The sequence below is a fragment of the Pogona vitticeps genome, chromosome 1, assembly GCF_051106095.1.
Source record: "Pogona vitticeps strain Pit_001003342236 chromosome 1, PviZW2.1, whole genome shotgun sequence".
NCBI lineage: Eukaryota > Metazoa > Chordata > Lepidosauria > Squamata > Agamidae > Pogona > Pogona vitticeps.
The window spans coordinates 343,601,245-343,619,208 of NC_135783.1; the positions used below are offsets into that span (position 1 = coordinate 343,601,245).

The window sequence follows — 17,964 nt, forward strand, 5'->3', positions numbered from 1 at the left end:
AACACCTAAAGGAACTCCTGACACTTCTTTCTCCTTAAATAGGCCTGTGGTGTAGTGGTTAAATTGCAGTACCACAGTCAAGACTCTGCTCATGACCTGAGTCTGACCCCATCGGGTTGAGGTAGACCTCAAGGTTGACTTAACCTTCTATCCTTCTGAGGATGGTAAAATGAGTACCCGCTTTGCAGGGGGGGTGGCGGGCAATTTATTGTTTGTATAATTATGTTGTAAATTGCCCAGGGAGTGCATTAGCACTATGGGGCAGACATTATGTAAGCTGAAATAACAACAAAACAAATTAAATGCATGAATTTTCATATACTGTATAAGGGCTACTTAGGGCTGTTCAAGGGAGAAAGGAAGGAGCTTTCCTTGAGTTCCCGAGTTGTGACACCTTCCAGACTAACCTAGCATCCTTCAAGGACTGTTGAACTACAACACCTATCATCCACAGCTAGTCAGGCTGAGGAACCTTTTCCCAGGCTAAGCTCTTGTATTCTTCCAAACAGGCCTCAAGGCTAAATTCATATTAAATTCGTGGTAGTGGAAACCTACCATGACTCACTCCCAACAACTACCCTTCTATCAAAGAAGCTGTAAAACAAACAGCCCAGACCAAATGTCCTCGGAGTGAAAACGCCTGCAAGCAGTGTGCAATATTTAGCTTTCCAAGGGTTAGGTCTTAACACTGGTATGGAGCTTCTGGATCCCTACAGATGTTTTGGATGCCAACTCCCATCAGCACCAGCTTGCATGGCCAGTGCTCATGGATGATGGGTGTTGTAGTTCAACATCTTCAGAGATGCCCTTCTCCCAAGTAGTAGAAAGGGCTACTCCCCCACAGTGGCTCTCATCAGCCAAAGTGGCCAATAATCACGATAATGGGTGTTGTAGTACATTTCCAGGGCCACTGGTTTCCCATTCCTGCCTACCACAAATCACAGCCAAAGGTCAGGAGTGATGGGAATGGTAGTACAGGAACCCATGGGCAGCTGGCTCCTTGGGCGGGGGAGGACCCCAGATGGCAGGGAAACGTCAGAAAGTGCCTCCATCAGGTCCATCCGTGGGCCCCTCGTCGACACGGATTGACAGCGGTTCCCTTCGGTGCTCCAGACAACGAGCCTTTCCAGGCCCTGACCCGGGATGCTAACAACAGAATCTGGGATCTAGTCTCGAAAACAACCCAGTGAGGTGAGCCTCCTGCCTCCAATGAAACCTCCTTGCCGACACGCAAAGTCCTCCTACATCGCCTTCAGAAAGGGGGTCGTCGGAACGCGTTCCTGGGCGCCATTCTCCAGTGCCTCAAAGGAAACGAGAGGAGGGGGCGAGACCTGCCCGCCCGACACGTTCACATTTAAAAAAAACCCCGTGGGCGAGGTGAGGCGGGGCGAGGCCTTTCCGTGTGGGCTTTTTTTTCACGCGCGCCACCGCGTGAAGGTCTTCACGTGTGAAGCGACCCGCTCTGCCTCCCCCCCCCCGGGTTAGGAAAACGACCCTCCTTCCCGCCAGCTTTGCAGGCTCCGGAACGCGCTTCCCTCTGGCAGCCGCGGCAGCCGCGCAGTCCCCCGGCCGGCATCCGCGGGGTGGCCGCCGGGGCTCGCCCGCCTCGTCCCCGGCCTGGACGCGGCTCCTCCGAGCTCCGCCCCGCGGGAGCCCCAGCCCCGGCGCCCTTCCCTTCCCTTCCACGCCTTCCACGTGAGCCCGCGGCGGGCTGGGCTCCGCTCCTTCCCCGGCGCTCCCTTCCCCTCCTCCGGGGGAGTCAGTCAGGGCGAACCGCGTCCCTGCCTGCGTGGAGAGAAGAGCGGGCGAGAGAGGAGGCGAAGCGCGCCGGGTTTGGGACCCTCCGGGCACCGCCGGAGAGCCGGTCTGGGCGGATCTGCTCCGACGCCCCTCCCGAGAGCCCCAAAATCCACTTGATCCCAGAACGGGTGGGCAGGGGCAGGCGCTGGTGGCCAGGGATGGTGCCGATCCCCTCGGCTCGACGCAGAAGCCGGTGAAGGAAAGGCGAAAAAAGGAAAGCAAGCGCCGACCAGGGTGAGACCCTTTTTCTGTTTCTCCGGGGCGGAGGATCAACTAGATTTCGGGCATGGGTTGTCCAGGAAAGGATCTATATCCAAGAACTGTTTGGTTTTGCAAGCCGGTCTCTTCCCTCCTCTCCCCCCCCCACCCGCCGCCGCCCCGGTAAATAAAAAGTCTTACATCTTCAAGAGTAACATCTTTTGAGACCTTTTGAGTCCCTCTTGTGTCAGGGGAGAAACGGCATCGGATCAAGTGGATTCCGCTCCAGGAAAGCGTAATGCCGAGGAAAACTTTTCAGGCTTCAGGGTGTCACAGGACTCTTGGTGGTTAAGAAATTGCACAATGAAGAAGGGGAAGTTGTTGAAGGCTAGAAACCCCTTCATCAGATACATCTCTCCTTTGCCCCTCATCTCAGCCCTTGTTCATAGAATCGTGAAATCGGAAGGGACCTGTGAGGTCATCAAGTCCAACCCCCTGCTCAATGCAGGAATACAATCAAAGCATACTATTTTATTGATTGATTGATTGATTGATTGATTGATTGATTGATTGATTGATTGATTTGATTTGATTTGATTTGATTTGATTTGATTTGATTTGATTTATATCCCACCCATCTGGTATATTCTACCACTCTACTATTCTACTATCTGCTGGGTGATTATCTAAGTTTTTCTTGAATACCACCAGCGTTGGAGCACTCACCAGCTCCTGAGGTAACTGGTTGCACTGCCGTACTGCTCTAACAGTTAGGAAGTTTTTTCCCCTGATATTCAGCATAAATCTGGCTTCCTTTAACTTGAGCCCATTGTTGTGAGTCCTGCACTCTGGGATGATAGAGAACAGATCCTTCCCCTCCTCTATAGGACAGCCTTTTCAAGTATTTGAAAAATGTTAGCCTTTTCTCAAGGCTAAACACATCCAGTTCTTTCAGCCTTTCCTCATAGGGCTTGGTTTCCCTGATCATCTTTGTTGCCCTCCTCTGAACTTGTTCCAATTTGTCAACATCCTTCTTGAAGTGGGGTGTCCAGAACCGGACACGATACTTAAGGTAAGGCCTAACCAGTGCTGAATAGAGGGGGACTACCACTTCACAGGATTTGGAAACCATACTTCAGTTAATGCAGCCTAAAATAGCATTTGCCTTTTTTTTCGGTAGCCACATCACACTGTTGGCTCACATTCAGCTTATGATCTATGACAATTCCAACATCCTTCTTGCTTCTAGTATTGCTGAGCTGGGTATTTTCCATCTTGCCACTGTGCATTTGGTTTCTTTTCCCGAGGTGCAGTACTTTGCATTTATCCCTGTCGAATTTCATTCTGTTGTTTTTTCAGCCCACTGTTCCAGATCATTTGGAACTTTGTTTTGGTCTTCCAGGGCATTAGCTATTTCACCCAATTTTGTGTCATCTACCAATTTGAGGAGCATTCCTTGCACTACCTTATCCAAGTCATTATTGAAATGTGGAAGAGCACCAGACCCAGGATGCTTCTTTCTTCTGAATTGTCTCCTCCTACGGCTCTTCCTAGTTTTGAGCAAAAGGGAAAGGCTTTGCCCGAGAACTCAAATAACTTCATCACAACTCTTAGGGCATCCCTGGAGTTCTCAGAAATTGGCCTTTTACCATATATGCATTTGGGGGTGAGGATGCTGCTTTCCCATCATTTTTTCACTGTAGGTGTATTGCATATATGTATGTGTTATTGTGCAAAAATATGTTGTGTTCATCAGAATGGGCACAAAGGCATGCAATGGCACACCGTGTGAATCATGCACTTGCAATGTACCTTTTTTCCCCATCAGTGCAACTCTGATCTGTCTGCGTTTATTTGGAAAATAATTATCGCCAAGATCATGGGGACTCCTCCCTCCTAGAATTGCAGCTTTCACATTCTTTCTCACCCTGCCTCAAGGGCAGGTTGTGTAAATAGGAAGGCGAAGGTTAGATTGAGACGGTGTTGATCTCTATGCTCTTGGGCAGATCGTGGTTACCTGGGGTGTTTGCCTACTACCCCCTTTTGGTTGCTTCCGCATTGCTTTGGGTGACGCCAGCAAGTGAGGTCCACCTTGGAGGACCAAAAAAGTGTGGCCATGCTAGTGATGGCTGACTGATGCAGAATGAGTTTGCTGGTTTCACCTGGAGTTGTATGATTTGTTAAAAAATAATAATCATGTGTGTCAAGTCTATTCTGGCTTATGGAGACCCTTCTCAGGGTGTTCCAGGTAGAGAATACTCAGAAGTAGTTTACCATTCCCTTCTTCTGGGGGTGCCCTGGGATTGTGCAGCTTGCCCAAGGCCACCCAGGATGGTTCTTCTAAGATACACAGTGGGGAACTGAACTTCCAAACAGCAGTCCACAAAAACCTTATTTATTTACTGGTTTGTTTGTTTTTCTACCCTGTTTGCCCAAAAATAAGACCTATCCCCAAAATAAGCCCCAGTTAAGTGAAAGTCCACCCTCTACCATTGTGCAGCAACCAGATGACATGACTGTATTTGAATAAACATCCCCTGAAAATAAACCCTAATGCATTTTTGGAGCAAAAATTAATATAAAATGTTATTTTAGGGAAACATGGTATGTACCGTATTTTTCAGTTTATAAGACATTCCAGTGTATAACCCCCAAATTTGAAAACTTGCACAATCGCACCCCTTTGGTCCTGTAGACAGGGAAAGTGGCTGCCTTCCATGTATAAAACAACCCTCAATTTTTGGTCTAATTATTTAAGTTTAAAAAGTGTCATTTTATACATGGAAAAACATGGTACAGTGGTGCCTTGACTTACGAACGTCCCGACATACAACCATTTTGAGTTATGACCAGCTCTGGCTGCAAAATTTTGCTTCAACTTGTGGCCGGAGCTTCAGGTTACAAACACAAAAAGGCAGGGGGAAAAGGTGGGAAATTCAAATTTCTAACTGTAGGTGGTGATGAGGCTGCTTCTTTTCCTTTCCTTTCCTTTCCTTTTCTTTTTTTTGACAATCCATAAAATTGGTAAAATTCAGAACAATATTGAAGAATGGAAAATACAAAACATACCATTAAACTGAAGTTAATAATAATAATTCTATGCCATCAAGTTGATTCTGTCTTATAGCAACCCATCCTAGGTTTTTCTAGGCAGACAGTACTCAGAAGGGGTCTACCATTCTCTTCTTCTGGGGGCATCCTGGAACTGTGCAGCTTGCCCAAGGCCACACAGGCTGGCTCTTCATCCAGGAGGAACAGTGGGGAATCGAACCTGACTCACTGACGTATCTGTGAAGATTCTCGGTCATCCAGGAGAGGTTGTCTGGAAGTTGAGTCATGGCAACTGGACTTCTTTCTTATTAGGCTGAATCATTTCGTTACTCATCCGAGTAGCGTCTTCAGTCTGAGGAGCATTGGAAGGAGACCCCTACATTGGTTTCACTTCCCCCTAGTCTGAATAGGCTCATTAGATGGATTTTCACTCACCCCAGTCCTTTGTCGAATGAGCCTTTTCAGACTAGGGGGAAGTGAAACCAACATAGAGGATATATCAGGGATCTCCTGCCAACTCTCCTCAGACTGAAGAAGCTACTTGGAGGAGTAGCAAAACATTTCAACCCAAGAAGAAAGAATTCCAGTTGCCATAACTCAACTTCAAGCTAAGCCGCTGACCTACATCCAGCCAGCCATATTGAAATTGCCACTGAATTGAAATACTTTCAATTTACAAATGTATCATTGAAAAGTGAAGGATTATAAAAAAAAGGCCATGTGCCTCTTTATGTTCCTAAGCAACCTGTTCAGTTCCCCAAAGTCTGTCTGAATAGAAAGACCTTTTGTCTGTTGATGGCAAGACAGCCTGGTCTCCCAGGAAAAGGGAGTGCTGAAGTTCTGGAACAGCCACCAAAAGGTCTTAATTTTTCATCTGTTTCAGAGTGTGTTATGATAGAAAGCAATCGTGTTTGGATCCTGTTTTAACTCTCACGGCATGATCCTGTGAAACCCTGAGATGTTTAGTTTTAACAAGCAACATCCGTTAGGGACCTCTTCTTCTCAGGAGGAGTGTGCTGGAGAATTCTGAACACCGGACTAAAGTCACCTCCTCTGGCTGGCACCCGCTCAGAGGCCGCACATGGAGGAGGGAGGGCAGAGAAGCCAGGGGACTGCCTCGGAGCGGGCGTCTGCCTGAGGAGGCAGGGTTTGGAATGGCCAAACCCCTGTTTGTCCGCATGACAAACTGGAGGTTTGTCAGGAACTTGTTCAGTCAGACTTACCAGGGCCGGCCCTGCTGTTAGGCAGAATGGGATGGTTTCTTCATGCAACAGGTGAGGGACGGTGGCGCACACGTTGTTGAATTCTCACAGCCTGCCTTAAACTAGCTAGGTTTTATTGACAGTGGAGATCGCTGCCTCTTTACCAGTGCTGAAGAATGGCTTGACTGCCTATCCAGTCAGCTTTGGTAGATGGAAGGGGAACAGGCGCCATCTTGTCTTACCAAAGGCAATGTCTTGAGCTGACCTTAGGACCAGCAGTCCTTCTCAACCAGCATCCTGTTTCCATTTCCAGCAGGCTGAGCATGCAAAAACAGCAGTCTTTCACAATTTTCTCCAGGCATTTGAGATGCTCCGTCATTAGATGTGGAATTTCCTCTTAGCTGGCCTGGCTACTGGCTGTTGGCTGGCTTGTCCTTCGTGAATTTGTGATCCTGGCTAAAACCAAGCCACCCTATTGGTCCGTCTAGCCCATCTACTACATTTATTATGGCAAAAGGTTCTATATATTTAAATCCAGAATATCTGGAGGCCACCAGGTTAAAGGAGGCTGGCCTACTCTGATATGTATCCCAGAGGGCCGGCTCTATTATTAGGCAAAATTAGAGATTTTTGTGTAGTGGATAGTTACATTTTTGGCCATTCATAGACCTGTTTTTTTAGGATATTTTGTAGCATATGTCAAAGACATTTCTTTGGCTTCCAGTACTAGATGTCCTAATGTGAGGGAGTAGAGGTTTTCATTTGCTGCTTTACCTCAAGTGGCAAAATATCTTAGGCCAGCCTTGGCTTCCGAGTCTTAAGAATTAGAGATCTTTTGCAATCCTTTGTTAATGTGACCCTTCAGCGGATGGTATCTGTAGCGGGCCACTCTGAAGCCTCTGTCAACTCAGGCCTCCCAGAGTGCTCACTACTCTTCTTCAAACTCCTGCCACCAACCTATCCTTAATACTCAAAAAGGACAAGTGTTTCCTTCAAACAAAACGTTGTTTGTTGATTTGACAAAATAAAAAGAATGAGTCACAAGTAATAAATCAAGTTGTAAATCAAGTTTCTCATTTAATGTACCTCACACAGACTTTTCCCTCACTGACTAACTCTCACAAATCTATCTCCCTCTCTCCACCAATTTCTCTCATCACCCAAACTCCAAAAACTCTCTAAAAACTCCCCTTCACACATCACACAACCCCCTTATATACTCCAGCTCCTCCCCCTTCTGCACCACCCTCTGTCCCCTCATTGGCTGATGTTCCCCTGCCCAGCTGTGACGGACAGGTGAGAGCAGAGCTGTATGTTACAGTATCTGAACACAGATCCCTAATAGCAAACCCAACACAGCTGAATTACAGTGGCAGTTTTCTTCTTCTTCTTTCTTCTTTCTTCTTCTTCTTCTTCTTCTTCTTCTTCTAGCAATTATTAATGTCATCTCAGTGTAGTGAGGACTAGATGCTTAGTCAAGTAAACACTGACAGTCATTAGTATCAGTAGCAGGTGTGTCAGTCTCAGACCTTGGCTCTGCCATGCTTCCCATCTCAGAGTATTGGTGCAACAGGGTATTATACTAAACGAAGTTGCACAGAAGTAATCCATAGTGCACCTTGTCTGCAGTAATGAGCCATCTCAGCAAGTTCTTTCTCACCTCAGCCTCCTTCTCTTTTGACTGATGCAAATGTAATCGAAGAAGAGTTTTATCTCTTCCTTCCAATTTTGGCTGACACATTATTTTGTGTCCTAAATAAAAGCATGGATCCCCTTTCAGTTTATTTCCCTTTGAATCTGATCTGTGCTTAATGCAAATCCCAAACTGCATGCATTGGCTTTTATTTAAAACAGAAGTATAACCCAAGGTGCTTGCGATTAGCTTTTAATTTTGTACAGTTGTTTCTTCTGCAACTTTACAGCTTGTGTATTCTCTCTCTTTTCTTTTTTTAAAAAAATCCAAAATCAATACTCTAGAGCAATAATGTACAGATTGTGCCCTTCCTCATGTTGTTGGACTACAAACCACACTTTAAATTTTTTAAAAAATCATTTTTTATAATCAATTTTTTAAAATAATTTTTAAATTAAATTGTGATTTAAATCGATTTGATTAAAACATTTATTTTTATCCACCCTAACTACAACTCCCATCGTCCTCCACCATTGGCTGCACTACTGCTAGGGCTAATGAAAATTCAGTTCCACCATGGGAGAGTCACATGTTCCTCATCCTTGGTCTAGAGCAGGGTTGAGCAGATTCAAGCTCTAGGACCACAACGTTTTTTCCATGGTTTCCCCCAGGTCTTCCACCAGCCCCTTCTATTTCTTTATCTCCCCAAAAAAGGAAATAAAAAATTGCCAGTCTTACAAGATTCTAGGAATGGCAATTCAGTATTTAAATAACACACACAAAAATCAAGAACCAAATTAACTTCTAGACAAATTTGCTGTCCTGTTGAGCTTTTTGGCAATGTGTGTGGCCTCTAAAGGCTCTGGGTTCAGAAAGCTGGCCCTTCAGTTCTCTGAAACTGCTTATACCAGTCTAGAACCATGAAGAGATGCCATCCGTCTGTACAAATAAAGAGCAGGCAGAAGGTCTTAGGAGGTAGATCTCTGTGTGGTTTGCCATAGATCAGCAAGAGCTTCTGATTTTCATTTATGCAGTGATGACAGGGATGGAAAAAACTCAAACATTCTTTGGACTACTTTTGTAACCCATAAAAAGCAGCCTCTCTCACTGAATCATAGTGACAAATTTAGAAGCCTCCTCCATCGCAAAAGGAAAATGAGGAGTGGGTTTGTGGGTGGAAGAACAGCAAATCTTGTTTTAGCACTGGAAAGAAATTCCTATCCATAGCTAGCATTCAGTAGTTCTTTAATTCTTAGGTATATGTCTGGCCCCAAACCACATTTTTTCATCTGGATTTGATGGATGGATCTAGGAGTTCTGGAGAGGGGGAGCAGACCCTTTATACTTAAACGTTGCCCCCAACTGGTGTAGACAATAGTTTAGTGGTTATATTAATGGAGTGGCTCATTAAATAAATGCTGTCAATATTCTGGCTGTGTTCCTCTGATATAACAGCAGTCCTACATTGACACAATTGGACTGAACTTTTTAAAAAGGTTAGGTGAAGATTAGTATTGAAACATCAGCTACAATTCATGGTCTAAATCCAGTTTTCACTTTTTACAAGGTATACCGATTGACTATATAGGATCACAGATTAATTGAGCTGGAAGGGACCTGTAAGGTCATCTAGTCCGGCACAATGGTCAGTGCAAGAATCCAAATCAAAGTAGATCTGACAGATTGTTGTCCAATTTTATTTTGAATATTTCCAGTGTTGGAGCGCTTGCTGCCTCACAAGGTAGTTGGTTCCATTGTCATACTGCTCTAATGGTCAAGACATTTTTCCTGATATTCAACTCAAATCTTTCTTCCTGTAGCTTGAGCCCATTAGTATGTATTATTCTGCACTTCGGGATGATCAAAAACAGATCTTGTTCCTCCTCTGGATAAATATCTTTCAAGTATTGTAGGAATTTGATTAAGTTCTGTTGATGAAATAGATCTACTCTGGCAACGAATAACAACTGGATTTAGGTCCGCAGAATGAAATGGGCCCGCAAAACGAGATAAAGCATTGCAACTTCTCTGAGCAAATCACAATTTAAGCCACTTTCTTCTGCAGCCTCCCTGTATCCAATCTGATTTTCTCTCCCTACATATGGTTTTCAGGGGCTAAGCCATAGCATGACCAGTTTTAAACTGTACCTAAGGAAAACATGAGCAACAAATCAGTGTGCCGGCAGTGCATGTGCTCATTCTGCATATGGAAAGACTCAGAGAGCTGTGGGATCTCCAGATGAAAGCAGTCTTAAATAGCGAATAGGTTGAAAGCATATGGACAAGGACCTTGGAGACATTGCCACTGAGAGCAGACAGTTCTTGGCTAAGTGGGCAGAGAAGAAAAGAAGGGATAGCAGTTAAGAAAAAGTCCATTCAAGGGAAAAGGGAGTGAAATTTGAACGGGGCTTTACTGGGGAGTCTGGTTCCAGAATGAGCTTCTGCATTTTCCTGCATCTACATGTAAGCTATCTGTACTTTAGTGTTATACCCCATGTGATTACCGTATTTTTCTGTGTATAAGACGTCCCCATGTATAAGACCCCCCCACTTTTCTAACCCACAATTAAGAAATCTAAGTGGGGCTTAGCAAGTGTAGGGGGAAAGGGATCAAAGTGCTGCAGGAACAATTTGATTCCTGCTTTCCCCTCCACTTATTTTTGTACTCTCCTCAGCTTACTTCCGTGTATAAGACAACCCTCAATTTTTAGTCTAAAAATTTTAGACAAAAGTATAGTCTTATACATGGAAAAAATATGGTAATTCATAACTTTAAAGATAAACAGATGTATCTGTTTCCTGGGTTTGTATGTTCATCTTCTGCATTTGGGCATCAGATCCTAGAATATGTAGCAATATTATGTTATACCATTATAAGACTAATCCTGTTGGCATAGTTCCACCAGCATGAACCAGACAGGAACAATGGAAATACTTAACTTATGTTCATGTAAATCTTCATTTCTTCTCATTTCACCATTATTTCAGCTTCTAAGGCTCTCTAGTGCTCTGTTTTACCCTGGGGATGCATTCGGGAGCCTAGGATGGGGAGCATTGTTGCTGAATGACCACCGGCAGTTCCAGTCACCTCTCAGCCTGGCCTACCTTGCAGGGTTATTCTGGGCTTAGAACGGGAGAGCGAGAACCATACATGCATCTTGAATCAATATGGTGAACCGATGTGTCCATACAGTGTGAAAACTAAAAAAAGAGACAGAATCTACCGTAGATTGTAGACATCAAGTAGATTGTAGGCATCAGTTAGGGAAACATTAGTACATTCCTCTTTTAGTTCTAGGACATTTTAAGGAGCAAAAGCAGCTGGCTAGAGGATGATAGCGGCAAATCCATATAAATATAACTGAAAAACATGCGAGCGAAGATATATTTTTGGCCTGCCCTAAGGAGAACGGCAATGGGTTGGTTTTCTCAAAATTCCTAATCCTTCCCATGTTTAAAAGGAGCATCCTAAAATGAAATCAAGCCCAGCAGGAGTTGGCTTTTGTCCGTCCAGTGTAGTCTTGGAATCTGAGAATATGGGAATCTTGTCCCAAAATCTTGAAATAGGAGGGAGGTTAGGAAAGACAAATACAAACCCTGAAACTGGGGGAACACAAGAGTTGTCGCTCCTAGTGACATTTGTGACTAATTGTAGCTGAGACACGAAATACAGTGGCTATACTTGCCTGGTGAAGAGAATACAGTACTGAGAGGCAGTGTTTGAAAGATATCAAGTGAAAAGTGGAACTGGGTTGTTTCTGCTGCCCTGGAGGGTAGGGACCATACCAGGGGACTGACTCAGTATTAGGAGGAACATCCTGCTGGTATGAGCTGGTTGGTAGCAGAATGGAATGCCTCAGAAAATGGTAGAATTGCTGTCACTACATGTTTTAAATCGAGGTTGGATAGCCATTTTGAAAAAGGAAAGAACATCATGAATACTCACAGGCTGAAACTTGGCCAACCTTATGGAGTATAAGACTGATGCCATCATCAGCCTTGGTAGATTTTCATAAATTAAACACTTCTGAAGATCCCCAAAGGGTTACTTGGGATCCTTTCCATTTTGGGGAAGTCTTTAATTTCTGAAAATCATCACCAACACCAGTAAAATCATCCCATGGTGGCAATTTTCAGTAATTAAAGACCTCCCCTTTGATCCTTCACCTCCCACTGATGAAAAAGATTCCCCAGGACCTTCAAAAGAGGAACTGGAAGTGTTTTATTTCTGACTATGTCACCAGCCTTACATCGAATAAGTTTACACTAATGGCTTTCAGCACTTTTTAAATAAAATTATTTTCATTGATTCAGGTCAGGGGTGGCGAACCTAGACTGTATATGATGCTACACCGACAGAATAATAAACCATCACCACCAACAATAAAAATATTACCCCGGTAGTCGCTAGATCACAAACGCATAAACCAAAATCCGAAGGTGGGTGTGATTATAGAATCAGTTTTAACAGAAATCAACTATTAAATAATTAGATAGGAAGCAGACATGGCTAAAAAGCCATGTGTTTATTTGTCTCCTGAATGCCAGGAGGGGGACAGGCAGATGTACCTCCATTGGTAATAAATTCCTTAATGAAGCCCGACTGAGGCTGTCTGGATTAGATAACGTTTCCATGAGAAGTGTTCAAGGCTCATGCAATTCCTTGACTCTCATCCATGGGTTTGAGCTTTTCACAGACCTATAACAAAATGGAAGTATTGTATGGGGGGGTACTTTTATCTTTTTTATCAACCAGCATGCCTTCCTATGCTTTCTGTGTGTGAACAACAAGCTTCACAAAGGGAGAAGATGCTTATTTGAAGCCGAGAAAATTTGCACAAAATGCAGAAAACGGACCCTTACCTACCCCTAAAGCAGCAGTCCCCAACCTTTTAAGCCCCGTGGGGAAGGTCAGGCACCCCCCTGTTCTCATGCACAAAGGAGCGCTTTCTCATGCAGCTGTGCTTGTGTGCATGCACAAACGGTGGTGCTGAGCGCATATGGGTGCATGCATGCACATGCGCAAAGGGCGGCACAGCACTTGTGCGGGTGCATGCACACTCGCACACAGGCACAAATGGGATGTGCGGGGGTGGGGTGGGGGGAGGTTCTCTCTCCATAGCCTGGTCTGGCTCAGGCCACAGACCGGCACTGGGCTGACTACCGGGGGTTGGGGACCTCTGCCCTAAAGCATTCACACCTTTCTTTGGAGGCAAAAAGCCTTGAAGGAGTGAGTGACTCCTTGACACAATATGTCTCAGTTGGATACTAGATGTCGATAAAGATATTTTCACATCCCTCTCTGAGATTTATAGCTGCCTCCTGGCCCAGGTGCTGGTGGCAAAGGAGAGATCATTTGTAAACATAGTTGTTGATGTAGATGGGAGTGGTTTGGGACACATTGGCTAAAGTCCTGTTTGCTTGGGATAGTGCTTAGCACTAGAGTTGCCACACTGAGCCATTTTATATGGGAAGTCAATTCCCCCATAAATTCCATGGATTCAAATGGGCCTATTCTAGTACAACCTCAACAGGGTTTCAGTTCATCCCCGTGGCCCTCAAATTTCAACGTGAACATTACAGTAGTGGCCACACTTCAGGGCTGTATTTATTTGTTCCTTTCCTGTCAACTACGCCCTCTTGGCCATGCTGGCTGGGAGATTCTGGGAATTGGTTCCAAAAAAGGTAACTTTTCCAGCCTCTGTATTTGCCTTGAAGCAAATAATTAAACCGTTTGCATTTTACCAATTGTTAAGGCCGCTTTAATTTTCTCCATCACGGTATGAGATTGTTTTTAGGGTTTGTTAAGTTTTCTATTACCAGAGAAATAAAAGGTTTCTCTGTATTTTATTGTTGGGTATAATTGCAAATGTTGCGTTTGTCTTTATTATGTCGCAAGTAGGTCTTGGGGAGTGCCTGTAGGTGACAAATGAGATTCAACGTTATAAATAAGTAGATTTGAAGTACTTAGGGAGTGCTTTCTGTAGCTTAATGGTTCACACATGCCTCTGCTTACACAAGGATCCAGATTTGATTTCTGGTATCTTCAACTCATAGAAAAGGGAACAAGAGGAAGTGAGGTGAACGACGGCCACCGTATGCTCTGGAGAGCATACATTACTTAGGATCAACTACTGACCTGGAATAAGGAATGATTTCGTATTTGGGGGAAAAAGTCTGACTCGGGAAGGAGAGGCAACCTCTTATATTCCTTTGTTGTGCCTGCTTTCAGCCATAACGGAGTCACAGAAGATGATCAGGACTGTGAAAACTGAGTCATACTGGGAGCATCTGAGCTTTAGAGCAGGGGCTAAGTGTGGCCCATGACCAGCCTGGACCCCATTTCTCTACTGGGCTCCAGACCCCTCCAATACCAGAGTGAGGAGTATCTTTATAAAAATGGCCAGCTGTGTCTCTAACAATAATAAGTGTTGTTGTGGGTTTTTCGGGCTCTTTGGCCATGTTCTGAAGGTTGTTCTTCCTAACGTTTCGCCAGTCTCTGTGGTCGGCATCTTCAGAAGGACAGCACTCTGTGCTCTGGTCTAGTTTGCTTGGGAGTTGAGTATTTATGGCTGTGAGATAGGCTTTTGTCCTTTTCAGGAGATGGGTGATTAGTGTGTCTTGTTGTGGGTGTATTGTTGTGATATTTAGATATTCAGAACACGGCCAAAGAGCCCGAAAAACGCACAACAACCATCAGATCCCGGCCATGAAAGCCTTCGTGAATCCAATAATAAGTGTGCCAATTGAGTCGATACCAATTTACAGCAACTGTCTCCAGGTTTTTCTAGAACAGTGGTCCCCAACCTTTGGCCTCCAGATGTTCTTGGACTTCAACTCCCAGAAATCCTGGCCAGCAGAGGTGGTAGTGAAGGCTTCTGGGAGTTGTAGTCCAAGAACATCTGGAGGCCCAAGATTGGGGACCACTGCTCTAAAGCACTCAGGAGTAGTCTACCTTTGGCTTCTTCTGCCCATCCTGAAAGCTTTGGTGAATTGGCCTCCTCAGCCACACTAGATGCTGTTCCAAGACGTCTATTCAGAACACATTATCATAGTCTCTTGAGACTGAGAGATGCCTACTTAAATATTATTTTGTGCTACCCTGGGCTGTTTTAGGCCTGGGAACTGGATTTAAAAAAAGAGATCGTTTGGGCCTGAAATAACCTTGAGGGGCTTTAAATGACCAATCTTTCCCCTTATAGGCATCATAATTTTTACACATGTGTATGTACATACATGCAGACGCACAATGATGGTGGAGGGTTTCAGACATTGGCTTCCTGAAGTCAAAGGAGGATAAAATGTCTCCCAGATATGGTCAAGATACCCACTTTGCCCTTAAGAGTTAAAATGAGCATGATGTGTTGTTTTTTAAAGGAACTTTCCTAGTACTGTATATAAAAAGTAACAGCTTGTGAGATCAGACTATGCCCCTGTCCAAACCAACCACCACAAGTATTTGAACACACATACTTGTTGACAGAAAATGTTGGGAGGCAGCCAGGGGGACTTAATGGGCTAGGCCTTGTTGTGTTGCCTTTCCCACCAGCATCCTCTTCTTCAAAGTTGGATGAATAGGGACTTTGTGTGTTATACATATAACATTTTTACATGTGATAGTTGGTCCCCATGAGGTGGAGCTCTGTAAGTGCGCACTCCAGATGTCTCCATGGATAGTGTCAATTATATTTCCCTGAAAATAAAACCTAACCTAAAAATAAGCCCTAATATGATTTTTCAGGATGCTTGTAATATAAGCCCTACACCATAAATAAGCCCCAGTTAAGTGAAACCCCGCCCTCCGCCATTGTGCAGCAACCAGAAGATGACATGACTGTAAAATAAAATATCCCCTGAAAATAAGACCTAATGTGTTTTTTTGGAGCTGAAATTAATATAAGACCCTGTCTTATTTTGGGGGAAACACAGTACCACTTGCTACTCAGCATGGCTGTGGTATATGGTGGCACTATTCAACAAAGTTATTCAGAGGGAGATCTCTCTGCTTCACAACACCGATTTTCCAAGCTCTGGGCCAGATATAAATATAACTAAAAGACAATGATAAAACAAATATGAGTCTAGATAATATATGCAGCTCCACGACGCTTGGAAGTGCGTTCTTTCAGTACATGGGAGTGAATTTGACCCCCTTTATTCCAACCTTCAACGAAATTCAGCTGATGTTGGGTGCTGTAGTTGTGGAGAAAATTTTACATTGAGCTTAGCGAGATTTACCTCTGGATAAGCTTGCACACCCCTTCACGGATTGCTGCCTTGTCGTGGCGAAGGGGCTTGAGTAATTCAGAGAAGCTATGGACTATGCCATGCAGGGGCACCTAAGACGGACAGATCATAGTGGAGAGTTCTGACTAAATGCGATCTACCTGGAGCAGGAACTGGCAAGCCACTCCAGTATCTTTGCCAAGAATGCCCCATGATCAGAAACAAAAGGCTAAAAGATATGACGCTGGAAGATGGGACCCTCAGATCAAAAGGCGTCCAACATGCTACTGAGGAAGAGCAGAGGACAAGTACAAGTAGCCCCAGAGCTAATGAAGTGGTTGGGCCAAAGCCGAAAGGACGCTCAGCTGTGGACGTGCCTGGAAGTGAAAGGAAAGTCCGATGCTGCAAAGAAAAATATTGCATAGGAACCTGGAATGTAAGATCTATGACCCTTGGGAAGCTAGATGTGGTCGAACAGGAGATGGCAAGAATAAACATCGATATCCTGGGCATCAGTGAACTAAAATGGACAAGAATGGGCAAATTCAATTCAGATGATTATCATATCTACTATTGTGGGCAAGAATCCCGCAGAAGGAATGGAGTAGCCCTCATAGTCAACAAAAGAGTGGGAAAAACTGTAATGGGATACAATCTCAAAAATGATAGAATGATGTCAATACGAATCCAAGGCAGACCATTCAACATCACAATAATCCAAGTTTATGCACCAACCAGCATTGCTGAGGAGACTGAAACTGACCAATTCTATAAAGACCTACAACACCTTCTAGAACTGACACCAAAGAAAGATGTTATTCTCATTATAGGGGATTGGAATGCTAAAATAGGGAGTTAAGAGATAAAAGGAACAACAGGTAGGTTTGGCCTTGGAGTTCAAAATGAAGCAGGGAAAGACTAATGGAGTTTTGTCAAGAGAACAACTGGTCATCACAAACACTCTTTTCCAACAACACAAGAGGCAACTTTACACATGGCCATCACCAGATGGGCAATACCGAAATCAGACTGATTATATTCTCTGCAACCAAAGATGGAGAAGCTCTATACAGTCAGCAAAAACAAGACCTGGAGCTGATTGTGGTTCTGATCATCAGCTTCTTATAGTGAAACTCAAGCTTAAACTGAGGAGAGTAGGAAAAACCACTGGGCTAGTCAGGTGTAATCTAAACTAAATCCCTTATGAATACACAGTGGAAGTGAAGAACAGATTTAAGAATGAGATTTGAAGGACAGAGTGCCTGAAGAACTATTGATGGAGGCTCGTAACATTGTACAGGAGGCAGCAACAAAAACCATCCCAAAGAAAAGAAAATGCAAGAAAGCAAAGTGGCTGTCCAGCGAGGCCTTACAAATAGCAGAGAAGAGAAGGGAAACAAAATACAAGGGAGATAGGGAAAGTTACAGAAAATGGAATGCAGACTTCCAAAGAACAGCAAGGAGAGACAAGAGGGCCTTCTTAAATGGTCAGTGCAAAGAAATTGTGAAAAAGAATAGAAAGGGAAAAACCAGAGATCTGTTCAAGAAAATTGGAAATATTAAAGGAACATTTTGTGCAAAGATAAAAGACAAAAATGGTAGGGACCTAACAGAAGCAGAAGACATCAAGAGGAGGTGGCAAGAATACACAGAGTGATTATACCAGAAAGATCTGGATGTCCTGGAGAACCCAGATAGTGTGGCTGCTGATCTTGAGCCAGACAGCCTGGAGAGTGAAGTCAAGTGGGCCAAAGAAAGCATGGCTAAAAACAAGGCCAGTGGAGGTGATGGCATTCCAATTGAACCATTTAAAATCTTAAAAGATGATGCTGTTAAGGTGCTATACTCAATATT

At 44.2% G+C, this 17,964-nt stretch overlaps 1 protein-coding gene across 2 annotated transcripts in view; it reads left to right on the top strand.

The window, feature by feature from the left end:
• Window positions 1–1,905: 1,905 nt before the first annotated feature.
• Window positions 1,906–17,964, top strand: part of LOC140703260 (inverted formin-2) — a 74,171-nt gene continuing 58,112 nt past the window's right edge. For both annotated transcript variants that reach the window (XM_072986737.2, XM_072986738.2), the window contains exon 1: window positions 1,906–2,034. The gene's annotated coding sequence lies outside the window, so the exon portion shown is untranslated. The remainder of the gene's footprint in view (window positions 2,035–17,964) is intronic.